Here is an 8,269-nt window from a genome sequence, read left to right as displayed (position 1 = left end):
TTAAGATCAGGATCTTTTGGAATCATTTCATTCCCTTTCATTCTAGTTTTTTCAAAGCATCTTCTCATTGCCCAGGTGGATTTATCAACTACACAGATGCTGGGCAAGGCTGGTCTCCTCAACCCTGCCAGAAAGGGTTTGTGTTCTAGAAACTGGGGTTCTGATTGCCCGTCTCTCTTCCATCTCCCCTTATGCGGATCACATGTGGATTAAAGGAAAGGAAAATCAGCTAGCTGCTCTTCCAAAGCTGAAGGCAGTCTACTGACTCAGGACTTGGCCTTCACTGAGCCTCTGTAAGAAGCAGCCCTGTCCCAGGCTTTCTGTTGTTCATATTGGCCTCATCCTCCCCCTCTGCCACAGCCTACTCCCCAGGCGTGCCGCACTGCAGTTTGCTAACTCAGAATACCTCATGACGCCAGGGGAAAACCACTTCCCTTCTTCCATATTCACGACATTGAGACTTACCCTTGTTTTCTAGTTGCCCACAAAACAACTGTGGAATTTTACTTTCTAGGAAAGTGGCAAACAGAAACAAACAAACAAAATCTAACATACTGAAAGTGATAGAGATGCAGCCCCTCTGGCTTTCTTTACTTCCCTTTATTGTTCTTGTCTCATCATGAAATAGAACCAGGGCAGAGGAGGAATACCAACAGTGTCCAATAAGTCACTAAGTGTATATGAACAGTTTAAATGAAAAATTATGCTCAAGTAAAGGAAAGAAGGCTGTTTGTCCTGATGTAGTAACCTGGGTCTCACTGCCTTGCAATCTCAGAGGAGACAGAAATAGAGGAACAGAGATGCCCAGTAGAATCAACTGCACGAATAAATGACTGAAACTCATTAGATTCTGTGACATAAGCTTCCAATGAGGGACAACACCATCACTGAATCTCCTTCCTCCAGCTCAGAAACTCTGAGCAGAACAAGTGTTGAAGAGTTTAAGTAAAAGGGTTGAATAATAAAACCTATATTTGGCAAAGTAAATATTATTTATCTATGAAAAGTTAAAATAATTGCAGCTGGAATCTCCTCCACCAGCTTGCGCAAACACACTGTTGCTCTCAGCTTCTGAGCAGTGCTGACAATTTGGACACCTGGGGAAATGGGTCAGTAGAAGAAGAGGTGACCACTGAGAACTAGGGTCCTTCACACAACCACTCCAGGGGAGAGGGTGGAGTTTCAGGAAGACTACCTTCCCAATAAGTAAATAAGCCCTCCACAGAAAGGAGATTCTTGTCACATGCAACTTCTGATATCCTTGACCCTGTGAGAGATGGTTAGTGTTTGAGCAAGTGGGGTTCTGATTGCCCACCTCCCATGAACTGGTGCGAGTGACTTCTTCCTTCTTCCCTTATACTGACCACATATGGATTAAAGGAAAGGAAAATCAGGTGGCTGGTCTTACAAAGCTGATGGCAGTCCACAGACTTAGGACTTGTCCTTCCTTGAGCTTTTATCAGAAGCAGCCATGTCTCAGCCTTTCTGTTCTTCATATTGACTTGATCCTTCCCTTCTGCCACAGCCTAGGCCCCAGGATGCTGCCCTGAAGTTGGCTAACCGAGACACATCACTGTGTCAGGTCTTTCATATTCATGACATTGAGACTTACCCTTGTTTTCTAATTGCCCACAGAACAACTGTGGAATTTTACTTTCTAGCAAAATTGCAAAGAGAAACAAAAAAATCTAACCTCTTGAAAGTGACCCAATAACCTCTTGAAAGTGACGCAACCCCTCGGGCTTTCTTTACTTCCCTTTCTTGTTCTCACCTCATCATGAATTACAGCCAGAGAAGGAGCAGTGAAACAAATCTTGTCCAATACATCACTAAGTGTACATAAAAAGTTTAAATGAAAAACTACACTCAAGGAGAGAAGGTTGTTTCTCCTGATTTCATAGACTGGGTCTCACTGCCCTACATTCTCAGAGGAAACAGAAAGAGAGGAACAGAAATGCTGGGTGGAAACAACTGCCTGAGTAAATGACTGCAACTCACTAGATTCTGTGACATAAGCTTCCATCAAGAGACAACACCATCACTGAATCTCCTTCATCCAGCTCAGAAACTCTGAGCAGAACACGTGTTGAAGTGTTTAAGTAAAGAGTTGAAAAATAAAAACTATACTTGGCAAAGTAAATATTATTTATCTACTAAAAGCAAAATGATTGCAGTTGGAAATTGTCTTCACCAACTTACACAAACACACATTTGCTCTCAGCATCTGAGCACTGCTGATATTTTGGACACCTGGGGAAACTGGTCAGGAGAAGAGGAGGTCACCACCAAGACCTAGGGTCCTTCACAGAAACACTCCAGGGGAGAGGATGGGGTTTAGGAAGAGAATTTATTTTCCCTACAAATAAACAAGCCCTCCACAGAAAGGAGATGTTGAGGCCACAGGATGTGGTGAGCCTGCCCTCATGGAGGGAGTCCAGCAGGTGAGGAAGGGACTCACTCACTCCAGAGGACAGGCTGTGTCTCCAAGTGATCTCTCCCTTGTGAGTGAGGTGCTGCTGGGGAAATACAATTATCCTGGAATGAGAGTCTCCTCACCCATGTTCCCTGAGAACCACCAGGATTCTGGTGGGGGTACTGGCCCAGTCTGTGGATGACAACAGGTCTCCAGTAAGAAAATGGTGGAAAGAAAGGGTGATGTCTGTCATAGTCCTAACCTCATGGTTCCCTGAAGGGCAGGGATCTGCAGGAATGTGCTCCAGAAGGGAGAGAAATGTGGGATGAGTTCAAGGACTGATAATAATCAGCTTCTTCTCTAAATCAAACACTAAGGAACCCTTATCCTTTGTTTCCAAGAGCTTAACTGCCAGAGGGATCTGGTAAGTCCCTTACAAATATGGAAACCATAGAGCTGACAGAGTCTGGCTTCCTATGGAAACTAAGAGGGAAAAAAGGAGCCTAAGAGCAGGCCAACAATATGTTCATGGATGAGAGGACAGCAACACTTATGAATGAGAGATAAAGGGCAATAACCTGTGTAATTGCACATGTCCATCAATTCTGACTTAAGACGAAGATCCTATCTTTGGATTGAAAAATATCCATTTGGATGGGGACATGTGAAGTCACCTAGAAAAGACAAAATTAACAGTCCAGAAGGAAGAAAATTTCTTTGACTGTATTGAGAATACATAACAGAAAACCAAAAAAGGAAGTAAAAGTGTATAGAAATGATTAGAAAATGAAAACTACCGTGTTCCCTATTTAAAGGCCTTGCTTAGAAACCATGGCATCAGAGAACCTACCTCAAGGTTCCACCAGACGCCGTCTCCGCCAGCCCAGCAGCAGCCTCATCTTCCCCATGGCCTTCGTGCTCTCTCTACTGATGGCCCTGGTGCTGGTCAGCTATGGCCCGGGAGGATCCCTGGGCTGTGACCTGTCTCTGAATCATGTGCTGGCTGGCAGGGAGACCCATAATCTCCTGAAACAAATGAGGAGACACTCCTCTCACTTCTGTCTGCAGGACAGAAAAGACTTTGCTTTTCCCCAGGAGATGGTGGAGGGCGGTCAGCTGCAAGAGGCCCAGGCCATCTCTGTGCTCCACGAGATGCTCCAGCAGAGCTTGAACGTCTTCAACACAACGCGCTCCTCTGCTGCCTGGGACACCACCCTCCTGAAGCAGCTCTGCACTGGATTCGGTGAGCAGCTGGCTGACGTGGACTACTGTTTGCAGCAGGTGACGGGAGAGGAAGACTCTGCCCTGGGAAGGACGGGCCCCACTGATGCCGTGACAACGTACTTCAAGGGAATCCATGTTTACCTGAATGAGAAGGAATACAGCGACTGTGCCTGGGAAATCGTCAGACTGGATATAAGGAGAGCCTTCTCTCTTTTCATCAACCAGCTTGCAAGAAAGGTTAAGAATGTAGGATGGAGACTGATCTCACCTTGACATGACTCTCACTGACTAAGATGCCACATCACCCTCGTATACCCACCTGGAGTCATTTCAGAAGATGCTGAATTCTGCTTCAGCCACCAAATTTATTGAATTAACTCAGCCAATACATGTCAGTGGTCATAAGCAAGGAGATATAAAAGTACCCAGCTGCATGAGTATCAGTCTATAAGCAACAAATGCTTTGATGTTATTTGTTTAAATTGTATTTATTTAATGTTATTGTATCTCAATATTTTATATTTTCATATAAAAGATGTGTGTGCTGACATTGTATTAAAATTTAGAAAATATATTCCCCTTTTTATGATACAAATTGTAGTTTGTTTTATTTATTAAATACTTATCAAGGTCAACTTCTTGAGCGTTTTTATTTTAAAAAACTAAGTCCTTATTTTGTCTATATATACCTTTCACAAAACAGTATTTGTTCATTTTATACTGTGGAACACGTCTATGACTTTCTAACAAATGTCTGTCAAAAGGTGGAATTCTTCAAACTTTCTGGTGGTGCAGTTTTTAGCACTCTGTTTTCCCTCCAGGGGGTCTTGGTTGAGAACTAAGATCCTAGAAGCTGTCCAGGGTGCCAAGAAAAAAACAAGTAGAAAGGAGATTATGAAACTGTACAAAATGGTTAATCTTGATGTCATAGGCATAACTAATCTATACCTACTCATTAAAGAATGGTTGATATACATGTCTGAGGGAAGCAGTCCCCTCCTGCTGGAAAGCTGATGACATGCGGTGTTGATGGCCGCTCCTGACTCCTATTCCTCTGTCTCCCACCTTCTCCTCAGCCCTGGCTCCTCAGGACTGAGCAGTTCACCCCTTACACAGCGCCTTCACTGCCTCCATCACAGGAGCTCCGCTCTGTTCTGATTTCTTCTAGCTGCACGGTGTAGTCAGAGCGGAAGCCACAGGAAGAGAGCACAAGTCTAAGGAGAGTTCTAGAAATTCCAAAACCTCTGAATCCCAGCCCTGCTATTTACCAACAGTGTGACCCTGAATAATCTCACAAATGCAACAGGTTATTTTCCTCATCTTTAGTACACGAACAATAAGAGTAGTTTTCACAGGATTACTGTTTGGATTCAATGAGTTCAGTCACACAAGAATCATCAAGCGCTCCTGGCAGAAATCATCAGGACTGTGAGGATCACAGATGGCTGCCCTCAGGGAGGAGACAGGACAGCTGGCCTGAGACAGTGACTGGAAGGCGACACTGGAAAGTGCTAGGCCCCCGGCAAAGGTTTTTTCTTTTCACCTTGGGTGCTAGTTCCATAGGCTTTCAGTGTGAGAACTTTCCTTTGCTGTATGCGAAGAGCATTCCAATTTCTGGGTTTCATATCTCTAGAAAGCACTCCTATGAGTTCATCAAACACTCTTTGAGAAAGATGAATTAGTAGAAAATGCTTTGATGTAGTACAAAGATGAAAAATAGGGAAAGAATAGAGATCTCACATCAATGCAGAAAATCAAACACATGCACAGGCAGGAAGAAGGAAAGAGCAGGCCCTGTGAAATGGATTTCTGCCCTCCAGTCCTACAGTGTCCCGGGTTGGATCCTAGTTCTCTTTTCCATAAAGTCCCTTGTCTATACTTGCTGGCAATGTCAACTCCTGGAGCCTCTGCGTTGCTACTGAAAAACCAAAACCCACAAAGAATCCAGAAACCAACTGTTACCCTTCTCATACTAAAGACATGAGAAACATTATTCATGAATGAAGTGTGAATCTTAAAATAGATTTACCGGTTAAACTGTTTGAAAACAACAATCTTGCTGCATTTTTTCTTTTTATTTTTTGTGGGTTACTCTTGTCTTCTCAGGTGACCAGTATATTTTTTATCTGGTCATCTCTTTACTTTTCCCTCAGTTCTTTGGATCAAGTAGTCCAGTTGATTTTTCTGTCCTATCCTACAGTTTTCTCAGCGTTAAAATAGGGAGGAGTGGATATGTGTGTACTGAGAGCTGGTTTACATGGTTGTACAGCAGAAATGAACACAACAATATAAAGCAATTATTCTCCACTTAAAATCAAAATAGGGATAATTCGAATACTGTACTCCATTCAATATACCGTCTCATGTTATTTAATCTATATGATGTTAATACAAGAACTTACAAAATTATCGTATATGAGTAAATTATATAAAGCATCAGGGACACATTAAACATACCTGTGACAGTTGTTACTGTGACAGGTGTATACAGAGCTTTGACCATTGTTTCATATCTACCCTAGAGAGGATTATGCCATATCTGTGCCTTCCTCAACTCTAATTTTTAATGCAAAACTTCTACTTCTGCAAGTTAGAAGAGGTTATTTTTCTCTAGAATTGTACAAAGAATATGTACACATTTTTAAATTTTACTAGCAAATGAAATAATCTCACAGCTATAGCAAGCACACCGAGATATTTACTGGGCATCAAGTCAGCATACAATCAGTGCATTTAGCCTATACGGTGCCTATGAAGTAGCAAATGGTATATTAAGTGGAAACCTACATTATGTTGAACACAAAAACATCTTGATTATGAATTTTAAAGCAACTTATCTGTATGAAATGACATTTTTAAAAGTTCATCAAACTCTTCAATGCAAGAGCATGTAAAAATTTGAAAGCTTAACAGAATATCCTAGGCTAAAAGAGAAGAAAAGAAAGAAAGATTTTGAAAATTGAGATTAATTATTTTAGGAGGTTACTGGGTCATAAGTTTGTCAACTACAGGTTTTGCTCAACTGAACTGAGATGAACAAAGAAGCCATTTAGAAAACATATGCATTTGATCTTGTTTTGGCATAAGGAAAATATTTAAACCTGGTGTGAGTTTCAGACTTATTTAAAATTTTTTTAAATAAGACTTATTTAAAACATTTTAAAATATTTCTCAACAAGTTGAACATTGAAGGAGAAATTAACCATTTATATTAAATGAAATCATTTTCCCTTTCCTGTAAGTCTCAGTCTTGTCCTCAAGTCTTCCCACAAGAGGGCCCCAATATCTACTAGATGCCAGTCTAGACTGTAGGTGCCTTATCCCCTTTCCCTGAATCAGTCCTTTCCCCAGAAACAACCCTGAATCTGAAAACACACCCCAACACGCTCTGATCTCCAGCCGTGAATCAATGCGTAAACAGGCACTGGGGTAAAGCGCCCTGGCTAAAATCTCCTCCCAGGATGGGGAGGAAGGACACAGAGGCAGGTGCAGAAATCACAGGCTCCAAGCAAAGTGACTGCAAAGCTGCCCTGGGATGTTGGCCGAGAAAGGGAGCTTCCTCACTGCTCCCGTGGTTCCATGTGCTCCCGGGGCCCCAGCAGCGCCTTGCCCAGGCCTGGGGCTCCTGCCCACTGGGACTCCCCTGTTCTCCTTGGTGGATCTCGTGCATGAGCTCAAGGAGCCTGACCCGCAGTTGGTGCCTGCTGGGCGGGCAGGGCCAGTTGGTCTGTTAAAGGGAGATCTGCGGTGTCCATCCCAGCCGCAGAGGCAGAGGGAAGGCAGCTTTGAGCTCCTTGTAGAGCTGGAGCCCTGGGACTCAGTTACACTGAAGCGTTGAGTTTGGCGTTTCCTGGTCTCTCAGAGGGTGGCAATGGTGATGATCACCATTCTCCAGGGCTGGAGAACATCACCCTCCATGTCATCAGGGAAGGGGTTGGCATCTGGTGAGCTTGGTGATCCTGCAGATGTTGGGCTGTGCCAGCCTTTATCCAGCTGTTCCCAGCAACTTCCCGAATATAAATCTTTAAATAGGCCAGAATTGTCATTTTCTGCACTTTTCTCAATTTTGTTTTCATGGAGAAACTTCTTCCTTCCATCCTGGCCATCAGAGAATGTCACAGCTTTGATGTTTCTTTTGTGTGTTTACAATGGAAATGAAATATACTCATGGAAAAGTCTTAATCCAAAAGGAGCTATTCATCTATATGAGTCAACTCAGCTTGAAACAGAAACCTGAAGCTCTATCTAACTCACTTCTTTAGTCTAAAAGAGAACTCAAAGGTGTGACTACATAGTCTATTGTGACAGTTTAAATTGCACCAAAAGATATCTAACCAGAACTCTCTGCATTTCCATTTAAGGTCTAATACATAAGGTTTGAATTTTTCCACAATGATTTACAGGACCATAGTTCTTGTTTTCTGATGGTACAGATAACAGTGGCATAATACGGAACATGGGTTAATTCATACAGTTTCTTTATTCTGTCACCAAAGTGTGCTGACCGCACACACATAGGTGACAATGTGCTTGGAGACCCGCATTCCAGAAGAGTCAGGAACGAAAGGTGAGTGCCCTCCTGGGAGCAGGGAAGAGGTCATCGAGGCAGGATGAGGAGGAAGGAGGCAGCAG

General features: G+C 43.0%; 1 pseudogene; it reads left to right on the top strand.

Annotated features, from left to right (window-relative positions):
* Positions 1-3,319: 3,319 nt before the first annotated feature.
* On the top strand, positions 3,320-3,899 carry LOC136148253 (interferon omega-1-like; annotated as a pseudogene).
* The last annotated feature ends 4,370 nt before the right edge of the window (positions 3,900-8,269 follow it).

The sequence above is a fragment of the Muntiacus reevesi genome, chromosome 17 (genome assembly GCF_963930625.1).
Source record: "Muntiacus reevesi chromosome 17, mMunRee1.1, whole genome shotgun sequence".
NCBI lineage: Eukaryota > Metazoa > Chordata > Mammalia > Artiodactyla > Cervidae > Muntiacus > Muntiacus reevesi.
This window is presented reverse-complemented; position numbering and strand designations above follow the sequence as displayed.